This window comes from Carcharhinus amblyrhynchos, chromosome 7 (assembly GCF_965287045.1).
Source record: "Carcharhinus amblyrhynchos chromosome 7, sCarAmb.v2.hapA, whole genome shotgun sequence".
Taxonomy (NCBI): domain Eukaryota; kingdom Metazoa; phylum Chordata; class Chondrichthyes; order Carcharhiniformes; family Carcharhinidae; genus Carcharhinus; species Carcharhinus amblyrhynchos.
Genome location: NC_137330.1, coordinates 113,159,337 through 113,182,406, shown reverse-complemented (window position 1 = coordinate 113,182,406; position 23,070 = coordinate 113,159,337). Strand labels below are relative to the sequence as shown.

At 44.5% G+C, this 23,070-nt stretch overlaps 1 long non-coding RNA gene and 4 other non-coding genes across 5 annotated transcripts in view; all 5 read left to right on the top strand.

Annotated features, from left to right (window-relative positions):
- LOC145345225 (uncharacterized) overlaps nucleotides 1-23,070 on the top strand; it is a 790,615-nt gene that overhangs the window by 220,372 nt on the left and 547,173 nt on the right. The window lies entirely within an intron of this gene.
- trnastop-uca (transfer RNA opal suppressor (anticodon UCA)) lies at nucleotides 1,516-1,602 on the top strand. The gene has a single exon. It is a non-coding gene; the product is annotated as a tRNA-Sec (tRNA).
- Nucleotides 5,012-5,099, top strand: trnastop-uca (transfer RNA opal suppressor (anticodon UCA)). The gene has a single exon. It is a non-coding gene; the product is annotated as a tRNA-Sec (tRNA).
- Nucleotides 8,434-8,520, top strand: trnastop-uca (transfer RNA opal suppressor (anticodon UCA)). The gene has a single exon. It is a non-coding gene; the product is annotated as a tRNA-Sec (tRNA).
- trnastop-uca (transfer RNA opal suppressor (anticodon UCA)) lies at nucleotides 11,761-11,847 on the top strand. Its single transcript has one exon. It is a non-coding gene; the product is annotated as a tRNA-Sec (tRNA).

Below are 23,070 nucleotides of genomic sequence, written 5' to 3'. Positions count from 1 at the left end.
TGTGTCATCACCACTATAGAGGATTGGAGAATAGCCAATGTTGTTCCTTTGTTTAAGAAGGGTAGCAAGGATAATCCAGATAATTACAGGCCAGTGAGCCTTACATCATTGCTAGGGAAATTATTGGAGAGGATTCTTAGAGACAGGACTTACTCCCACTTGGAAAAAAGTGGACATTTCAGCGAGGGGCAACATGGTTACGTGAAGAGGAGGTCATGTCTCACTAACCTGATCAAGTTTTTCGAGGCAGTGACAAAGATGATTGATGAGGGTAGCGCAGTGGATCTTGTCTACATCGATTCAGAGAGGCTTTTGACAAGGTCTCTCAAGACTAGTGCAGAAGATGAAGTTGCACAGGATCAGAGGTGAGCTGGAAAGGAAGAAACACAACTGTCTCAGTAATAGAAGACAAAGGATAGCAATGGAAGGGGTTGTTTCTAAATGGAGGGCTGTGACAAGTGGCATTCCTCAGGGATCAATGTTGGGACCTTTGCTGTTTTTGATATATATAAATGAATTGGAGGAAAATACAACTGGTTTGATTAGTAAGTTTGTGGATGACACAAAGGTTGGTGGATTTGCGGATGAGGACCATCAGAGGACATAGATCTGTTGGAGACTTGGGCGGAGAGATGGCAGATAGAGTTTAAAAATTGGCAGGTCATGTTGCAGCTTTATAGAACCTTAGTTAGGCTGCACTTGGAATATAGTGTTCAATTCTGGCCGCTACACTACCCAGGAGTATGTGGAGGCTTTGGCGAGGGCGTAGAAAATATTTACCAGGATGTTACCTGACTTGAAGGGTGTTAGCTATGAGGCGAGGTTGGAGGAACTTTGTTTGTTCTCATTGGAACAACGGAGATTGAGGGGGCAACCCGATGGAAGTCTACAATATTATGAGGGGCATGGACAGATTGGATAGTCAGAAGTTTTTTCCCATGGTGGAAGAGTCAGTTACTAGGGAGCATAGGTTCAAGGTGCGAGGGGCAAGGTTTAAAGGAGATGGGTGAGGCAAATATTTTGCACAGAGGTTGGAGGGTGCCTGGAACTCGATGCTGAGGGAGGCAGTGGAAGCAGATACGATAGTGACTTTTGTGGGGCGCCTAGACACATGTGTGAATGGGATGGGAATGGAGAGATATAGGCCCTGAAGAGGAAGGGGTTTCACATCAGTCAGGCAGCATGGTCGGTGCAGGCTTGGAGGGCCAAAGGGCCTGTTCGTGTGCTGTAATTTTCTTTCCACTTCGTTTTTGTTCTTTGACCCTGGAACTGATCAGCTGCCCAGTCCGGAGTGTGATATTTGCATATGAGTCTGCAGCCTCTGATGGGATCGGAGGCATCATTCTTGTGAAATGAGTTGAAACAACTTCCCTGCAGTGATTTCTGTTTATGGTTTAAGGTGTTACAGAACAAGAGAGTCAGAGAGATTAAATAAAACACAAAATCAGTCAGCCCAAACTAAAAGTAGTGGGACCATCAGTGCTTTATATAATGTTGAGGTAATATTTGACTACTGCCTGAATGACCCTCAGTGGTCTGGGGTGCAGGCTTCAAACCTGTAGCTGTCTAACGACAGAGTGGTTCAATTCCACCTTTCAGGCGTAGTTGCTCTTTTTAAGAATACAAATTAAAAGCAGGAGTAGGTCACTCAGCCCCTCAACCCTGTGCCGCTGTTCAATAACTTTGTGCTTGATCTGATTGTAACCTCAATCCCACATTCCTGCCTTTCCCCAATAATCTTTCACCCCGTTGCTTTTTGAGAATCCATCTAACAACTGCCTTAACATTATTCAAAGATTCTGCTTCTTTTGAGGAAGAGAGTTCCAAAGCATTCAAACCCTCTGAGAGGAAGAATTTCTCACCATCTCTCTATTAAATGAATATTTTTATACAATGCTCCCTCGTTCTAGATTCTCCAACAAGACGAAATATCCTCTCCACATCCACCCTGTCAACACCCCACCCGATCTTACAGATTTTGATCAAGTTGTCTCTTATTGTTCTGAACCGTAGTGGATACAAACCTCATCTCTCTGTCCTTTCCTCATAAAACAATCCGTTCATTCTTGGAATTAGTCCAGTGAATTTTCCCTGAACTACTTCCAATGCATTTACATCTTTCCTTAAATAACGAGACCAATACTGTACACAATATAGGAGGCACCTCAAAGCTTCGGTGTTTTACCATCAATGCTGCCTGCAGTAGATGTAACACAGTAAATGAGAGGATCAATGTACAACCATCACTGTCCTCTCAGAAGCAGGCACCACAAGCATTGAAGCTGTGACCATCCACCATCAGCTTCGTTGGATTATAGTTTAGATTCAGACACCAGGCTCCCAAAGCAGGTCAGCATCTCCCAGCTCACATAGGGCAGACCCACTAGAGGAGGGCAGAGGAAGCACTTCACGAATGTGTTGTACGAACATGCCCTGAACCAAACCGAGAGCATGTGACCAGCCATCCAATAGGACAGCAAATGCTCCATCGAGTCTGGTGATTCTGAATCAGCCTCGTAACAGAGGTGTGGACACCCAGGAGATCAGGAGCCAGTGACCATTTCACCACCCCCAATGTCTTCATCCATCACATGAGTGTGGCCGAGCCTCATTGGCTTAACAATGAGTATTTGTGGTTGGAAAGAGCTCCCTCCAGGACCAAAAATGAGATCAAAAGGGAGGAGTATTGGGATTCTTGAGAAACATTAAGGCAGGCAAGTCTCCAGGGCCTGATGGGATATACCCCAGAATACTGAAAGAAACAAGGGAGGAAGTTGCTGGGGCCTTGAGAGAAATCTTTGTATCATCACTGTCTAGACAGGAGGCCCCAAAGGAATGGAGAATGTTGTTCCTTTGCTTAAGAAAGATATCTAGAATAATCCAGTAATGATAGCACGGTGAGCCTTACTTCAGTGATAGGATAATTATTGGAGAGGATTCTTCAAGACAGGATTTACTCCCACTTGGAAATAAGTGGACTTGTTAGCAAGAGGCAACATGGTTTTGTGAAGGGGAGGTCGTGTCTCACTACATTGATCAGGTTTTTCAAGGAAGTGACAAAGATGATTGATGAGGGTAAGGCAGTGGATGTTGTCTACATGGACTTCAGTAAGGCCTTTTACAAGATCCCTCATGGCAGACTAGTGCAGAAGTGAATTTGCACGGGATCAGAGGTGTGATGGCAACATAAGAAGATAAGAAGTAGGAGCAGGAGTAGGCCATCTGGCCCTTCGAGCTTGCTTCGCCATTCAATAAGATCATGGCTGATCTGTCGTGGCTCAGTTCCACATTCCCGCCCTCTCCCCATAACCCTTAATCCCCTCTCTTATCAGAAACCCATCAACCCGCGTCTTAAAAATATTTAGCGAGGTAGCCTCCACCACTTCAACGGGCAGAGAATTCTAGAGATTCACCACCCTTTGAGTGAAGAAGTTCTTCCTCAACTCCGTTCTAAACCGCTCCCCCTTTATCTTGAGGCTGTGCCCCCTAGTCCTACTGTCCTTTCTGAGCGGGAAGAGTCTCTCCACCTCTATCCTATCCATCCCATTCATCATACGTCTCAATGAGATCTCCCCTCAACTGGCTCACTCATAGAATAGTGGCTTTTGCTACTAAATAAACCTGTTGTGAGACTTCTTATTCTGTTTAACCCAGTCCAACACCGGCATCTCCACTTCATCATTCATAGAAGACAGAGATAGTAGTGGAAAGGTGTTTTTTTGAATGGAGAGCTGTGACAAGTGGCATTCCTCAGGGATCAGTGCTGGGATCTTTACTGCTTGTGATATGCATAAATGAATGGAAGGAAAATGCAAGCAGTTTGATGAGCAAGTTTGCGGACGACACAATGGTTGGTGGATTTGCGGATAGCAATGAGGACCATCAGGAAATACAACAGGATATAGATCGGTTGGAGACTTGGGCATAGAGATGACAGATGGCGTTTAATCCAGAAAAAATTTGAGATAATGCATTTTGGAAGGTCTAACACAAAGGAGAAAAAGACAGTAAATGGCAGAACCCTTACAGATATTGATACAGAGTGATCTGGGTGTACAGGTACACAGGTCCCTCAAAGTGGCAGTGAAGGTGGAGAAGGTAGTCAAGAAAGCATACGGCGTGCTAGCCTTCATCAACCGAAAATTGAGTTTAAAAATTGGCAATTCATGTTGCAGCTTTTTGAACCTTAGTTAGGCCACACTTGGAATATAGTGTTCAATTCTAGCTGCCACATTTCCAGAAGGATTTGGAGACTTTGGAAACAGTACAGAAAAGATTTACCAGGATTTTGCCTAGTTTGGAGGGCATTACTGTGAGGAGAGGTTGGAGAAACTTTGTTCTCACTAGAACGACGGAGGTTCAGGGGCGACCTGATAGATGTCTACAAGATCATAAGGGGCACGGACAGAGTAGATAGTCAGAAGCTTTTTCCCACGATGGAAGAGTCAATTACTAAGTGGGGCTAAGGCTTAAGGTGCAAGGAGCAAGGTTTAAAGGAGATGTACGAGGCAGATTTTTTATACCGAGGATGGTGAGTGTCTGGAACATGCTGCTGGGGAGATGGTGGAAGCAGATACAATAATGACTTTTAAGGGGCGTCTTGACAAATACATGAACAGGATGGGAACGAAGGGATATGGTCCCTGGAAGGGTAGGGAATTCAGCTCAGTCGGGCAGCATGGTTGGTGCAGGCTTGGAGGGCCAAAGGGCCTGTTCATGTGCTGTAATTTTCTTTCCGCTTTGTTTTTGTTCTTTGACCCTGGAATTGATCAGCTGTCCAGTCTGGAGTGTGATATTTGCATATGAGTCTGCAGCCTGTGATGGGATCGGAGACATCATTCTTGTGAAATGAGTTGAAACAACTTTCCTGCAGTGATTTCTGTTTATGGTTTAAAGTGTTACAGAAGAAGAGAGTCAGAGAGATTAAATAAAACACAAAATCAGTCAGCCCAAACTAAAAGTAGTGGGGCCATCAGTGCTTTATATAATGTTGAGGTAATATTTGACTACTGCCTGAATGACCCTCAGTGGTCTGGGGTGCAGGCTTCAAACCTGTAGCTGTCTAACGACAAGAGTGGTTCAATTCCACCTTTCAGGCGTAGTTGCTCTTTTTAAAATACAAATTAAAAGCAGGAGTAGGTCACTCAGCCCCTCAACCCTGTGCCGCTGTTCAATAACTTTGTGCTTGATCTGATTGTAACCTCAATCCCACATTTCTGCCTTTCCCCAATAATCTTTCACCCCGTTGCTTTTCGAGAATCCATCTAACAACTGCCTTAACATTATTCAAAGATTCTGCTTCTTTTGAGGAAGAGAGTTCCAAAGCATCCAAACCCTCTGAGAGAAAGAATTTCTCACCATCTCTCTTATCAAATGAATATTTTTATACAATGCTCCCTCGTTGGGGGCGGTTTAGAACGGAGTTGAGGAGGAACTTCTTCACTCAAAGGGTGGTGAATCTCTGGAATTCTCTGCCCGTTGAAGTGGTGGAGGCTGCCTCGCTAAATATTTTTAAGACGCGGGTTGATGGGTTTTTGATAAGAGAGGGGATTAAGGGTTATGGGGAGAGGGCGGGAAAGTGGAACTGAGCCACGACAGATCAGCCATGATCTTATTGAATGGCGGGGCAGGCTCGAAGGGCTAGATGGCCTACTCCTGCTCCTATTTCTTATGTTCTTATGTTCGTTCTAGATTCTTTGACAAGAGGAAATATCCTCTCCACATCCACCCTGTCAACACCCCACCCGATCTTACAGATTTTGATCAAGTTGTCTCTTATTGTTCTGAACCGTAGTGGATACAAACCTCATCTCTCTGTCCTTTCCTCATAAAACAATCCGTTCATTCTTGGAATTAGTCCAGTGAATTTTCCCTGAACTACTTCCAATGCATTTACATCTTTCCTTAAATAACGAGACCAATACTGTACACAATATAGGAGGCACCTCAAAGCTTCGGTGTTTTACCATCAATGTTGCCTGCAGTAGATGTAATGCGGTAAGTGAGAGAGTCAATGTACAACCATCACTGTCCTCTCAGAAGCAGGCACCACAAGCATTGAAGCTGTGACCATCCACCATCAGCTTCGTTGGATTATAGTTTAGATTCAGACACCAGGCTCCCAAAGCAGGTCAACGTCTCCCAGCTCACATAGGGCAGACCCACTAGAGGAGGGCAGAGGAAGCACCTCACGAATGTGTTGTACAAACATGCCCTGAACCAAACCGAGAGCATGTGACCAGCCATCCAATAGGACAGCAAATGCTCCATCGAGTCTGGTGATTCTGAATCAGCCTCGTAACAGAGGTGTGGACACCCAGGAGATCAGGAGCCAGTGACCATTTCACCACCCCCAATGTCTTCATCCATCACATGAGTGTGGCCGAGCCTCATTGGCTTAACAATGAGTATTTGTGGTTGGAAAGAGCTCTCTCCAGGACCAAAAATGAGATCAAAAGGGAGGAGTATTGGGATTCTTGAGAAACATTAAGGCAGGCAAGTCTCCAGGGCCTGATGGGATATTCCCCAGAATACTGAAAGAAACAAGGGAGGAAGTTGCTGGGGCCTTGAGAGAAATCTTTGTATCATCACTGTCTAGACGGGAGGTCCAAAAAGGAGTGGAGAATCGGCAATGTTGTTCCTTTGCTTAAGAAAGGTATCTAGAATAAACCAGTAATTAGAGCACGGTGAGCCTTACTTCAGTGATAGGATAATTATTGGAGAGGATTCTTCAAGACAGGATTTACTCCCACTTGGAAATAAATGGACTTGTTAGCAAGAGGCAACATGGTTTTGTGAAGGGGAGGTCATGTCTCACTACATTGATCAGGTTTTTCAAGGAAGTGACAAAGATGATTGATGAGGGTAAGGCAGTGGATGTTGTCTACATGGACTTCAGTAAGGCCTTTTATAAAGTCTCTCATGGCAGACTGGTGCAGAAAGTGAATTTGCACGGGATCAGAGGTGTGCTGGCAAGGTGGATACAGAACTGGCTCACTCATAGAATAGTGGCTTTTGCTATCAAACAAACCTGTTGGACTGGTGTTGTGAGACTTCTTTCTCTGTTTAACCCAGTCCAACGCCGGCATCTCCACATCATCATTCATAGAAGACAGAGATAGTAGTGGAAAGGTGTTTTTTTGAATGGAGAGCTGTGACAAGTGGCATTCCTCAGGGATCAGTGCTGGGATCTTTACAGCTTGTGATATACATAAATGAATGGAAGGAAAATGCAACCAGTTTGATGAGTAAGTTTGCGGATGACACAATGGTTGGTGGATTTGTGGATAGCAATGAGGACCATCAGGAAATACAACGGGATATAGATCGATTGGAGACTTGGGCAGAGAGATGGCAGATGAAGCTTAATCCAAAAAAAATTTGAGATAAATTTGAGATTTTGGAAGGTCTAACACAAAGGAGAAAAAGACAGTAAATGGCAGAACCCTTACAGGTATTGATACAGAGGGGTCTGGGTGTACAGGTACACAGGTCACTCAAAGTGGCAATGCAGGTGGAGAAGATAGTCAAGAAGGCATACGGCGTGCTAGCCTTCATCGACCGAAAATTGAGTATAAAAATTGGCAATTCATGTTGCAGCTTTTGGAACCTTAGTTAGGCCACACTTGGAATATAGTGTTCAATTCAGCTGCCACATTACCAGAAGGATTTGGAGACTTTGGAAACAGTACAGAAAAGATTTACCAGGATTTTGCCTAGTTTGGAGGGCATTACTGTGAGGAGAGGTTGGAGAAACTTTGTTCTCACTAGAACGACGGAGGTTCAGGGGCGACCTGATAGATGTCTACAAGATCATAAGGGGCACGGACAGAGTAGATAGTCAGAAGCTTTTTCCCACGATGGAAGAGTCAATTACTAAGAGGGGTTTAGGCTTAAGGTGCAAGGAGCAAGATTTAAAGGAGATGTACGAGGCAGATTTTTTATACCGAGGATGGTGAGTGTCTGGAACATGCTGCTGGGGAGGTGGTGAAGGAAATACAATAATGACTTTTAAGGGGCGTCTTGACAAATACATGAACAGGATGGGAACGAAGGGATATGGTCCCTGGAAGGGTAGGGAATTCAGCTCAGTCGGGCAGCATGGTTGGTGCAGGCTTGGAGGGCCAAAGGGCCTGTTCATGTGCTGTAATTTTCTTTCCGCTTTGTTTTTGTTCTTTGACCCTGGAATTGATCAGCTGTCCAGTCCGGAGTGTGATATTTGCATATGAGTCTGCAGCCTCTGATGGGATCGGAGGCATCATTCTTGTGAAATGAGTTGAAACAACTTTCCTGCAGTGATTTCTGTTTATGGTTTAAAGTGTTACAGAAGAAGAGAGTCAGAGAGATTAAATAAAACACAAAATCAGTCAGCCCAAACTAAAAGTAGTGGGGTCATCAGTGCTTTATATAATGTTGAGGTAATATTTGACTACTGCCTGAATGACCCTCAGTGGTCTGGGGTGCAGGCTTCAAACCTGTAGCTGTCTAACGACAGAGTGGTTCAATTCCACCTTTCAGGCGTAGTTGCTCTTTTTAAGAATACAAATTAAAAGCAGGAGTAGGTCACTCAGCCCCTCAACCCTGTGCCGCTGTTCAATAACTTTGTGCTTGATCTGATTGTAACCTCAATCCCACATTTCTGCCTTTCCCAAATAACCTTTCACCCTGTTGCTTTTCGAGAATCAATCTAACATCTGCGTTAAAATTATTCAAAGATTCTGCTTCCACTGTTTTTTGAGGAAGAGAGTTCCAAAGGACCCAACCCTCTGAGGGAAAGAATTTCTCACCATCTCTCTATCAAATGAATATTTTTATACAATGCTCCCTCGTTCTAGATTCTTTGACAAGAGGAAACATCCTCTCCACATCCATCCTGTCAACACCCCACCCGATCTTACAGATTTTGATCAAGTTGTCTCTTATTGTTCTGAACCGTAGTGGATACAAACCTCATCTCTCTGTCCTTTCCTCATAAAACAATGCATTCATTCTTGGAATTAGTCCAGTGAATTTTCCCTGAACTACTTCCAATGCATTTACATCTTTTCTTAAATAAGGAGATCAATATTGTACACAATATAGGAGGTACCTCAAAGCTTCGGTGTTTTACCATCAATGCTGCCTGCAGTAGATGTAACACAGTAAATGAGAGGATCAATGTACAACCATCACTGTCCTCTCAGAAGCAGGCACCACAAGCATTGAAGCTGTGACCATCCACCATCAGCTTCATTGGATTATAGTTTAGATTCAGGCGTCAGGCTCCCAAAGCAGGTCAACATCTCCCAGCTCAGTCAGGGCAGACCCACTAAAGGTGGACAGAGGAAGCACTTCAACAATGTGTTGTACGAACATGCCATGATCTGAACTGAGAGCCCGTGATCAGACACCCCATAGGATAACAAATGCTCCATGTGCCACAGCGTCTGCTGATCCAGAATCAGCCTCGTAACAGAGGTGTGGACACCCAGGAGGTCAGGAGCCAGTGACCATTTCACCATCCCCAATGTCTTCATCCATCATATGAGTGTGGCCGAGCCTGATTGGCTTAACAATGAGTATTTGTGGGTGGAATGTGCTCCCTCCAGGACCAAAAAGATCAGAAAGGAGAAGGTATTGGAGTTCTTGAGAAACATTTCTGAATGTTTCTGAATTGGACAAGTCACCAGGGCCTGATGGGATATATCCCAGAATACTGAGGGAGGCAAGGGAGGAAACTACAGGGGCCTTGAGAGAATCTTTGTACCCTCACTGGCTACAGGGGAGGAGCCCAGAGGATTGGAGAATAGCTAATCTTGCTCCTTTGTTTAAGAAGGTAGCAAGAATAATCCAGGTAATTATAGTCCGGTGAGCCTTACATCAATGGTGAGGAAATTATTGGAGAGGATTCTTCGAGACAGGATTTACTCCCACTTGGAAATAAGTGGCTGTATTCTTGAGAGGCACCACGGTTTTGTGAATGGGAAGTCGTGTCTCACTAACTTGAGTTTTTCAAGGAAGTGATGAAGATGATTAGGGGCATAGGTGTGAGGAGCAAGGTTTAAAAGTGATGTACGAGCCACGTTTTTTACCTGTTGCCTGGAACATGCTGCTGGGGGAAGTGGGGGGAGCAGATACAATAATGACTTTAAGACAATAATGACAAATACATGAACAGGATGGGAACGAAGGGATATGGTCCCCGGAAGGGTAGGGAATTCAGCTCAGTTGGGCAGCATGGTTGGTGCAGGCTTGGAGGGCCGAAGGGCCTGTTTGTGTGCTGTAATTTTCTTTCCGCTTTGTTTTTGTCCTTTGACCCTGGAATTGATCAGCTGTCCAGTCCGGAGCGTGATACTTGCATATGAGTCTGCAGCCTGTGATGGGATCGGAGGCATCATTCTTGTGAAATGAGTTGAACATAAGAACATAAGAAATAGGAGCAGGAGTAGGCCATCTAGCCCTTCGAGCCTGCCCCGCCATTCAATAAGATCATGGCTGATCTGTCGTGGCTCAGTTCCACATTCCCGCCCTCTCCCCATAACCCTTAATCCCCTCGCTTATCAAAAACCCATCAACCCGCGTCTTAAAAATATTTAGCGAGGCAGCCTCCACCACTTTAACGGGCAGAGAATTCCAGAGATTCACCACCCTTTGAGTGAAGAAGTTCCTCCTCAACTCTGTTCTAAACCACCCCCCCTTATCTTGAGGCTGTGCCCTCTAGTCCTACTGTCCTTTCTGAGCGGGAAGAGCCTCTCCACCTCTATCCTATCCATCCCATTCAACATCTTATACGTCTCAATGAGATCTCCCCTCATTCTTCTAAACTCTAACGAGTACAAGCCTAGTTTATTCAGCCTCTCCTCATAGCTCAACCCCCTCAACTCCGGAATCAGCCTAGTAAACCTCCTCTGCACTCCCTCCAAGGCCAAAATATCCTTGCGTAAGTGCGGCGACCAAAACTGCACACAGTACTCCAGCTGTGGCCTCACCAGTGCCCTATACAGCTGCAGCAAGACCTCCCTACTTTTATATTCAATCCCCCTCGCTATGAAGGCCAGCATCCCATTAGCCTTCCTGACCACCTGCTGCACCTGCAGGCTGGGTTTTTGCGACGCATGCACAAGGACCCCGAGGTCCCTCTGCACCGTCGCATGCTGCAGTTTTTCACCACGTAAGTAGTAGTCCTTCCTACCATTATTCCTATCAAAATGGACAACTTCACACTTGCCAACATTAAATTCCATTTGCCATTTCCTGGCCCATTCGCCCAGCCTATCTAGATCCTTCTGCAGACTCTCCACACCCATTGCACAATTTGCCGTTCCACCAATCTTGGTGTCATCAGCAAATTTCGACACCATACACTCGGTTCCCTCCTCCAGATCATCTATATAAATGGTAAATAGCTGAGGCCCCAGCACCGACCCCTGGGGCACCCCAGTAGTCACCATCCGCCAATCCGAATAGCACCCATTGATCCCCACTCTCTGCCTCCTATTTGACAGCCAATCCTCTATCCACGCTAACACCCTACCCCCAACTCCATGCCCCCTGACCTTCTGTAAAAACCTCTTGTGAGGCACCTTATCAAACACCTTCTGAAAATCAAGAAATATCAAGATCAAGAAAGAACTTTCCTGCAGTGTCTCACTGTTTATGGTTTAAAGTGTTACAGAACAAGAGAGTCAGAGAGATTAAATAAAACACAAAATCAGTCAGCCCAAACTAAAAGTGATGAGGACATCAATGCTTTATATAATGTTAAGATAATATTTACCTAATGCCTGAATGACCCTCAGTGGTCTGGGGTGCAGGCTTCAAACCTGTAGCTGTCTAGTGACAGAGTGGTTCAATTCCACCTTTCAGGCATTGTTGCTCCTTTTAAAATACAAATTAAAAGCAGTAGGTCACTTGACCCCTCAACCCTGTGCCGCCGTTCAATAACTTCATATTTGATCTGATTGTAATCTCAACCCCACATTCCTGCTTATCCCCAATAATCTTTCACTCTGTTGTTTTTTGAGAATCTATCTAACATCTGCCTTAAAATTATTCAAAGATTCTGCTTCTTTTGAGGAAGAGAATTCCAAAGACTCCCAACCCTCTGAGAGAAAGAATTTCTCACCATCTCTCTATTAAATGAGTGACCCTTTAATTTTATACAATGTTCCCTCATTCTAGATTCTCTGACAAGAGGAAACACCCTCTCCACATCCACCCTGTCAACACCCCTCAGGATCTTACAGATTTTGATCAAGTTGCCTCTTACCCTTCTCAACCCTAGTGGATACAACCTCGTCTCTCTAACTTCTTTCACGGTGAGTGCTGCCCAGCTGTGAGGAGTGCTTTTGGAGTGAGTGAAAGCAGAGAGTTCAAGTGGTAAGTTATAAGGAGGTACGTAGTCATTGATCTGGCTTTTGGGTTGAACTAAATTAGCTCTTATTTAGGAAGTTAAAAGCAGCATTTTATTGCATTCCAGCAACAAAAGTCAGCTGAGTCAGCTCTCAACTGAACTTGGCTGGTTGGTTGTACAACTAGTTAAAAGCAGTTCCAGGGGTTTCAAAGTTGTGCCTATAAAAACAGAGGCCTCAGATTGCTGCCCTGACTGCACGGTGAGGGCTTCCTGTTTGAGAGGAATGCATTTGGAGTTGAGTGGAACCAGGGAATTAAGTGAAACGGGCAGCAGAGGCTACAAGGAAGAGTGCTGATTGGTCAGTGATGGAGAGTGCTGATTGGTCATTGAGGGAGACTAGTGTTTGGTCAGTAAGGAAGAGTGCTGACTGGTCCGTAAGGAAGAGTGCTGATTGGTCAGTAAGGGAGAGTGCTGATTGGCCAGTGAAGGAGAGTGCTGACTGGTCAGTAAGGGAGAGTGCTGATTGGTCAGCAAGGAAGAGCGCTGACTGGTCCGTAAGGAAGAGTGCTCATTGGTCAGTGAGGAACAGTGTCAATAGGTCAGTAAGGGAGAGTGCTGATTGGTCAGTGAGAGAGAATGCTGATTAGTCAGTAGGGAAGAGTGCTGATTGGTCAGTGATGGAGAGTGCTGATTGGTCATTGAGGGAGAGTGCTGGTTGGTCAGTAAGGGAGAGTGCTGATTTGTCAGTGAGAGAGAGTGCTGATTGGTCATTGAGGGAGAGTGCTGATTAGTCAGTAGAGAAGAGTGCTGATTGGTCAGTGAGGCAGAGTGCTGATTGGTCAATGAGGGAGAGTGCTGATTAGTCAGTAGGGAAGAGTACTGATTGGTCAGTGAGGGAGAGTGCTGATTGGTCAGTAAGTTATATTCTTGATTCTCTGAGTTTGGACTTAAAAAAAACGTAAAAGCGACGTCACAGGAGGGCTGTGGTTTGACTGGCAAACAGGAAGCTGTACTAAATTAAAACCCCATTTAAATTACTGGTTAGACAAGGTGTTGAGACTGAAGTAATAAGGAGATACTTTTAAACTAAATTTTAAAAATTTAAAACCCAAATTCAAAACTAATTAAATAAAATAGAGGTGGAGGGTGAGGTGATGTTGGAGCTGATAGACCCCATTGTGGTTCCCAGTGAGCATGTCCGTGGCAAGTAGTTGGTTGCTCGAGGAACTCCGGCTCAGAGTGGATGAACTGGATTCTGAGCTTCGGACGCCGCGACACATCAGGGAGGGGGAGAGATACCTGGACGCTGTGTTCCAGGAGGTAGTCACACCCCTTCGATTAAATACCTTGAATTCTGCCAGTGGACAGTGACAGGAGGGTGTGGCTGCAAGTGAGGCAGGGTTGCAGGAGTCTCAGTCCCTGAACTTTTCCAACAGGTTCGAGATTCTTGCTCCCTGTGCGGATGGGAACGGAGACTGCAGGGAGGATGAGCAAACTAACCGTGGCACTGTGGAGCAGGGAGCTGTTCAAGTAGGGGGAGAAAAAAGATATGTAGTCGTAATTGGGGATAGTATAATTAGGGACATTGATACTGTTCTCAGTGACCAGGATCAAGAATCCTGAAGGTTGTGTTCCTTGCCTGATGCTTGGGTTTGGGATATCTCATCTGGGCTGCAAAGGAACTTGGAATGGGAGGGCAAAGACCCAGTTGTCATGGTCTACGTAGGTAACAATGACATAGGTAGAACAGGAACAAAGGTTCTGCTAAGGGAATACGAACAGCTAGGAGCTAAATTAGAAAGCAGAACCAAAAAGATAATAACCCCTGAATTACTACCTGAGCCACGAGCTAATTGGCACAGGGTCAATAAGATTAAGGAGATAAATGCATGGCTCAAAGATTGGTGTGGGAGGAATAGGTTTGAATTCGTGGGACACTGGGGAAGAGGTGACTGGTCTTGATGCAGATTAATGGAGCCGAGGGCTCAGGAGAGGTTAATAAAGTTTCCAGACCACGTGATAGAGCAGAGAGTATGGAAGGTGGCAGGAATCTAAACTCAGGCAGAGCAAAAAAGGCGACAAGTATCAGAAGGGAGGTGGTCAATGCAGGACTGAGAGTGTTGTTCCCAAATGCGCACAGTATACAGAACAAGGTAAATGAGCTTGATACGCACATTGAAATTGGTCAGTACGATGTTATGGGCATCACAGGGACGTGGCTGCAAGGGGATCAGGGCTGGGAAATAAATATCCAAAGATATGTGTCCTATCGGAAGGACAGGCAAATGGGCAAAGGGGGCGGGGTTGTGTTGTTAGTAAGGAATGAAGTTAAATCAATAGCAAGAAGTGGATTGGATCAGAAGGCATAGAATCTCTGTGCGTAGAGTTGAGGAATCGCAAAGGTAAAAACATCCTGATGGGAGTTATGCACAGGCCCTTTAGCAGTAGTCAGGATGTCAGGACAGAAAATAAATCAGGAGGTAGAAAAGGCATAAAAATGCAATATTACAATAATCACGGGGGCCTTCAATATGCAGGTGGACTGGGAAAATCAGGTAGGGAGTGGATCCCAAGAAAAGGAATTTGTAGAATATCTAAGAGATGATTTTTTTGAAGCAGCTTGTGACAGAGCCTACTAGGGAACAGGCTATTCTGGATTTGGTGATGTGTAATGAGGCGGACTTGATTAAGGAACTTAAGGAATCCTTAGGGAGCAATGACCACAATATGATAGAATTTAGCCTGCAGTTTGAGAGGGAGAACTGAAATCAGATGTAATGGTATTACAATTAAATAAAGGTAACTACAAAGACATGGCCAGAGTTGATTGGAAAGGGAATCTAACAGAGAAGACAGTGGAAGAGCAATGGCAGGAATTTTTGGGGGTTATTTGAAGGCAAAACAGAAATACATCCCAAGGACGAGGAAACATGCTAAAGGGAGGATGAGGCATGCATGGGAGTCAAGGACAGTGTAAAAGCAAAAGAGAAAGCATACAAAATGGCAAGGATTAGTGGGAAGCCAGAGGATTAGGAAGCCTTTAAAAGTGAGCAGAGAACAACTAAAAGTGTAATGGGGGGGTGGAGAAGATGAAATATGAGTATAAGCTGGCTAGTAATATAAAAGAAGATAGGAAGAGCTTTTTCAATATATAAAAGGTGAGAGAGAGGCAAAAATAGCCATTGGGCCACTGGAAAATGAGGCTAGAGAAATAATAATAGGAAACAAAGAAATGGCAGAAGAACTGAATAGTTACTTTGCATCAGTCTTCATGGTGGAAGACACCAGTGGGATGCCAGAGCTCCAGGAGAATAGGGACACAGGTGAGGGTAGTGGCCATCAGTAAGGAGAAGGTTCTGGGGAAACTGAAAGGTCTGAAGGTGGATAAATCACCTGGACCTGATGGACTATATTCCAGGATTCTAAAGCAGATAGCTGAGGAAATTGTGGGGGCATCGGTGGTGATCTTTCAGGAGTCACTGCAGGCAGGGAAGGTACCAGAGGATTGGAAAGTAGCTAATGTAACACCACTGTTTAAGCAGGGAGAGAGGCAGCAGATGGGAAATTATAGGCCGTTTAGCCTCACTTCAGTCATTGGCAAGATTTTAGAGTCCATTATTAAAGATGAGATTACAGTGCATGATAAAGTAGGACTTAGTCAGCACGGCTTTGTCAAGGGGAGATCATGTCTGACAAATCTATTAGAGTACTTTGAGGAGATAACAAGGAAGTTAGATAAAGGAGAACCAGTGGACGTGATTTATTTAGATTTCCAGAAGGCCTTCCACAAGGTGCCACATAGGAGACTGTTAAATAAATCAAGTGTCCATGGGTGTTAAGGGTAAGATCCTGGCATGGATAGAGGATTGGTTGACTGGCAGAAGGCAGAGACTGGAGATTAAAGGGCCCTTTTCAGGATGGTAGCCGGTGACTAGTGGTGTGCCTCAGGGGTCAGTGCTAGGACCACAACTTTTCACAATATACATTAATGATTTGGAAGAACAAACTGAAGGCACTGCTGCTAAGTTTGCAGATGATACAAAGACATGTAGAGGGATAGGTAGTACTGAGAATGCAAGGGGGCTGCAGAAGGACTTGGACAAGATAGGACAGTGGGCAAAGAAGTGGCAGATGGAATACAATGTGGAAAAACATGAGGTTATGCACTTTGGAAGGAGGAATGGAGGCATAGACTATTTTCTAAATGGGGAAATGCTCAGGGAATCAGAAGCACAAAGGGACTTGGGAGTCAGTGTTCAAAATTCTCTTAAGGTTAACGTGCAGGTTTAGTCGACAGTTAGGAAGGCAAATGCAACGTTAGCATTCATGCCGAGAGGGCTAGAATACAAGAGCAGGGATGTGCTTCTGAGGCTGTATAAGGGTCTGGTCAGACCCATCTGGAGTATTGTGAACAGTTTTGGATCCCATATCTAAGGAAGGATGTGCTGGCCTTGGAAAGGGTTCAGAGAAGGTTCACAAGAATGATCCCTGGAATGAAGAGCTTGCATATGAGGAACTGTTGAGGACTCTGGGTCTGTACTTGTTGGAGTTTAGAAGGATGAGGCAGTACCTTATTGAAACTTAAAGGATACTGCAAGATTTGGATAGAGTAGACATGGAGAGGATGTTTCCACTAGTAGGAAAAAACTAGAACCACAGGGCACAACCTCAGGCTAAAGGGACAATCCTTTAAAACAGAGATAAGGAGGAATTTCTTCAGCCAGAGAGTGGTGAATCTGTGGAATTCATTGCCGCAGAAGGCAATGGAGGCCAGGTCATTGAGTGTTTTTAAGGCAGAGAAAGATAAGTTTTTGATTAATAAGGAGATCAGGGGTTATGGGGAAAAGGCAGGAGAATAGGGATGAGAAAAAAATCAGCCGTGATTGAATGGCAGAGCAGACTCAATGGGCCAAGTGGCCTAATCCTGCTCCTCTGTCCTCCAGTCATTTGGTCTTTCCTCATAAGACAATCCATTCATTCCTGGTATTAGGCAAGACCGTTTTCTCTGAACTGCTCCAATGCATTTACATCTTTCCTTAAATAAGGAGATCAATACTGTACACAATGTAGGAGGCAGCACAAAGCTTCGGTGTTTTACCATCAATGCTGCCTGCAGTAGATGTAACGCAGTAAGTGAGAGGATCAATGTACAACCATCACTGTCCTCTCAGAAGCACGCACCACAAGCATTGAAGCTGTGACCATCCACCATCAGCTTCATTGGATTATAGTTTAGATTCAGACACCAGGCTCCCAAAGCAGGTCAACGTCTCCCAGCTCACATAGGGCAGACCCACTAGAGGAGGACAGAGGAAGCACTTCAAAAATGTGCTGTACGATCATGCCATAACCTGAGAGCATGTGACCAGATACCCACAGGACAACAAATGCTCCAAGCAGAATAAAGTCTGCTGATCCCAAATCAGTCTCGTAATAGAGATGTGGAAATCCAGGAGGTCAGGAGCCGGTGACCATGCGTTTGCAATGTCTTCATCCATCACATGATTGTGGCCGAGCCTCATTGGCTTAACAATGAGTATGTGTGGGTGGAATGAGCTCCCTCCAGGACACCGGAATTGGTGAGCCTGTCCAAACTCTGGATATTTGCATATGCATCTACAGCCTGTGATGGGATCGGAGACATCATTCACGTGAAATGAGTTGAAACAACTTTCCTTGAGTGATCTCTGTTTATGGTTTAAAGCATTACAGAACAAGAGAGTCAGAGAGATTAAACAAAATCACTCAGCACAAACTAAAAGTGCTGACAACATCAGAATTTTATATACTGATATGGTATTTATTTGTATCATGTTGGGGTGACTTTCAGTGGTCAGGGGTGTAGGCTTCTAAACCTTATCTAGTCACAGAGTGGTTCAATTCCACCTTTCAGGTTTAGTTATTATTTTTAAGTTACGAATCAGGAACAGGAGTAGATCTTCTCTGCCATTCAGTCAGTTTGTGATTGATCTGATTGTAATCTCAACCCCACTTTCCTGCCCAATAATCTTTCACCGTGTTGTTTATCAAGAATCTATCGGTCTCTGCTTTAAAGGTTGTGCGTCCACTGTCATCCAATGAGGAGAGTTCCAAAGACTACCAACTCCCTGAAAGAAAGAATTTCTCCTCATCTCTCTTAAATGAGTGGCCCTTTATTTTGATGTGGATGTGCCAGCGTTGGACTGGGGTAAACACAGTAAAAAGTCTGACAACACCAGGTTTTAGTCCAACCGATTTATTTGATAGTAAATGCACAAGCTTTCGGGTTAGTCCCTTCGTCAGGTGAATGGAGAGTTCTGGCCTCAGACAGAGCATATAAAGCACAGACAGTTTATCTGTAAACTGTCTGTGCTTTATATCCTTTATTTTGATACAGTGTTCAACAAGACGAAGCATCCTCTCTGCATCTACCCTGTCAATACCTCTCAGGATCTTAAGGATCTTGTAGCCTAGTGGGTACAAATCAGCAGCTAATTAAGAAAGCAAGTGGAATTATGTCTTTAATTGCCAGATGGAGTTGAAAATTAGCGAGGTTATGTTGCAGCTGTATAAGGTACTAGTGAGGCCACACCTGGAGTACTGTGTACAGTTTTGGTCTCCTTACTTGAGAAAGGATATACTGGCACTGGAGGGGTTGCAGAGGAGATTCACTAGGTTGGTTCCAGAGTTGAGAGGGTTGTCTTATGAGGAAAGATTGAGTAAACTGATAGGAAATATACAGTAAATGGTAGAACTCTTAAGAGTATTGATAGGCAAAGGGATCTGGGTGTACAGGTGGAAGTGGCAATGCAGGTGGAGAAGGTAGTAAAGAAGGCACATGGCATGCTTGCCTTCATCGGCCGGGGTATTGAGTTTAAAAAATGGTTTCCTCTCACAGTCTGAAAGACATGCTGGCTAGATGCATTGGCCATGCTAAATTTTCCCTCAATGTACCCGAACAGGTGCCAGCATGTGGCGACTGGGGGATTTTCACAGTGACTTCATTGCAACGTTGATGTTAGCCTACTTGTGACACTAATGAATAAACTTAAAACTAGGGAATGTTCTCTCAGCTGCTTCCAATGTGTTTACATATTTCCTTAGATAAGGAGACCAGTACTGTACATAATATTCCAGATGTGGTCTCACCAATGCAACTGAAACATAACTTCCCTATTCTGTAATCAATCCCCTCATTATAAATGATAATATTCTTTCAGCTTTCCTAATTACTTGCTGTACCTGTATATTAACCTTTACAGCAGTGATTTTAAATGAAATGTTACAGAATAATAATCTGAGAGATTTAAAAAAAAAGAAATAAGGCTTCAGAACTCAATGTGAGGGGGAACTCAGTGGTTTTACATTGAGGCAATAAATGTATGGGATATAAAGTAAAGGATTCCTCCAAATCCAGAGTCCCAACTCTGAATCCGGTATGCCTGGCTCCAATCCAGGTTCCCCCACGATGCCGACACCTGTATCTCCGACACCGCGGTTCCAGGCATATTACAGACTGGAATCTAATCCAGGGGTTCAGATGGTTTATATATAGAATAATGGATACCTGGGAGTGATTACAGACTAGAATCTAATCCAGGGATTCAGATGGTTTATATATAGAATAATGGATATCTGGGAGTGATTACAGACTGGAATCTAATCCAGGGGTTCAGATGGTTTATATATAGAATAATGGATACCTGGGAGTGATTACAGACTGGAATCTAATCCAGGGGTTCAGATGGTTTATATATAGAATAATGGATACCTGGGAGTGATTACAGACTGAAATCTAATCGAGGGGTTCAGATGGTTTATATATAGAATAATGGATACCTGGGAGTGATTACAGACTGGAATCTAATTGAGGGGTTCAGATGGTTTATATATAGAATAATGGATACCTGGGAGTGATTACAGACTGGAATCTAATCCAGGGGTTCAGATGGTTTATATATAGAATAATGGGTTGCAATCTAATCAAAGAATGCTGACAGCTTATAATTAGAACAATAGTTTCTTAAATTCCTAAGAAGTCTTGTGTATGGGTGTCACTTATTACATAAGATGCCAGACAATATCTTTACTCATTGTGAAACATTGCGTGGAAATCCGCAGCAAGTTACAGAGAACTCAAACTTGCTTTGATTCAACCATGAGAACTGGTGTCTTCTAGCATGAAGAGTTCGCAGACACTATTTTGGGACTTAGTGGTTTATTTTGTCCAATGAACCTGGTACCTTCCCACTCCCACATTTTAGTTTCAAATCATCTTTCAGTCCAACGAGAGAATTGCAGAAATCTGATAAATTCTGTAACGTCATCTTCTTGGTAGAGTATTAGAAAGCAATAATCAAGAACTAAAAACTCATATATTTATATTCTGCATGTTGGGATCTTCCCCCGCCCCGGTCCATGTTGTTAAATGTGCCCCACCGCTCAGTTATGTAAAACAAGCTCTCTTTCCCATGATGCCCACACACCTCTGAAACCACTGTGCGTCATGAGCAGGGCAGACCAGCTGTGTGAATATCTGCACCGTGACAAATACGAGATACCAGAGAATAAAGTCCAACAGGTTTATTTGGTAACACGAGCTTTCAGAGCATTGCCCCTTCATTAGTTGAGTGTGAAGTGTTGTGAGACTTCTTACTGTGCCTACCTCAGTCCAACTCCATCGCCGCATCAAAGAGTAAAGGGCAGCGTCCCATTTCACGGGGTCCAAGCAAACTGGAGAATCTTTTGCCCAGATCATACAATCCCTACAGTGCAGAAGGAGGCCATTTGGCCCATTGAGTGTGCACTGACCACAATCCCTCCAGGCCCTATCCCCCTAACCCCATACGTTTAGGGCCTAGCTAGTCCCTCTGACACTAAGGGGCAATTTAGCATGGCTAATCCACCTAACCCGCACATCTTTTAGTCTGCGGGAGGAAACTGGAGCACCTGGAGGAAACCCACGTAGACATGGGGAGAACGTGCGATCTCCATCCAGACAGTGACCCAAGTTGGGAATCGAACCTGGGTCCCTGGCACTGTGAGGTAGCAGTGCTAACCACTGTGCCACACCGTGCTGCTCACAACACCCAACAGATCAGTCCTCAATTTCAGGAGACCCTGAGGCAATCAGGACGGTTGTTATCATGTTGTGCTCTTCACGGCCCCTGCATCAATCAAATTGTCCCACTCCAAAACAACTCCTTACATTTTACAGAATTTTCTTTGACACCGGGCCGGGGAGTTGGAATTCTCCACATCCTGGTTTCAACTGGTGGGAAATTCGTCAGTGAGGGGGCGGGGGGGAGGGGGTGGCGGGGTGCAGGGAATCCATCAGGAGCCTCAAAATGGCTTTTACACCAGCTGGATTTCCTGTTCTGTTTGCCCACCACCCTTCCGCCGCCAGTGACTTAAATGGGGCATCCACCATACAAGGAGGGGACTATACTGTTCAATGTCAAGATGCGGAAACATAGAGAATAGGAGGTGGAGCAGACCATTCAGCCCTGTAAGCCTGCTACAGCATTCATTATGATTATGGCTGATCATCCAACTCAATATCCTGATCCTGTTTCCCCCCCCATATCCTTTGATCCCTTTCACCCTAAGATCTATATCTAACTATTTCTTCAATGTTTTGGTCTCAACTACTTTCTGTAGTAACAAATTCCACAGGCTTTCCACCCTCTGGGTGAAGAAATGTCTCCTCATCGCTGTCCTAACTAATCTATCCTCTAGCCTCAGGCTGCGACCCTGGTTCTGGACTCCCCTGCCATCAGGAGTATCCTTCTTAAATCTACCCTGTCTCGTCCTGTTAGAATTTTATAAGTTTCTATGAGAGCAGCCCCCTCCTTCTTCTGAGATCCAGCGAATATAATCCTAATTGATTCAATCTCACCTCGTTGGTCAGTCCCACCACTCAGGAATCAGTCTGGTAAACCTTCTCTGCACTTTCACTGTGAACATCGCTCGGGCACTCAGCAGTGCACAGAGCGTGGGAGATTCATTTTGAAAATCCTGCTGAAAGAAACCAGCTGGATTTACTCCATTTTTCGCAAATTCGACACTTACAATTGTTTTGGGTGTTTAAACCTTCCTGGATATAACCTGCAGTTCTGCCTTGATGAATTCTGAATTGATTCTACTGGTGATATGAACACACTGCCAAGCGTGAATTTTCTCCTGGGTTGTGGTTTAAGAGACATATAGTCACAACCTGTAGTTCAGAAACCTTTTATTTATAAACTACGCTTCTTACTTTTTTTAGTACTTTTAAAAATGCTGGAATCCTATGGAGAATCGTTTAAAACATGGTGATCTTTGTGAGGGAGAGGACGGGGGAAAGTAGATTTACTAAAACAGGGACAACCTTCACCCAACTAGCATTACCCTGTGAGGGCAATTTGTTAATCATCGCTGCACATAATCCTGTCCTCACTGCTACAGGCTCATAATCACCTAATACAACGTCACTATAGATTTCTTGATGATACGTTCATTCTTGAGTTGTGGACATCTGAACCCTGTTTGCCATGGGCATAGCAGCAGTGAGATCTCTTAGTGAACTGCTGGAGCCTGTGTGGTGTAGGGTGGCACTGTGACACAGTGGTTAGCACTGCTGCCTCACAGAACATCCTTCCTCAGGCAAGGAGGCCAAAACTGCGCACAATATTCCAGAGGTGGCCTCACCATGGCCCTGTATAATTGCAGCAAAATATCCTTGCTCCTGTACTCTAATCCTGTCATAATGAAGGCCAGCA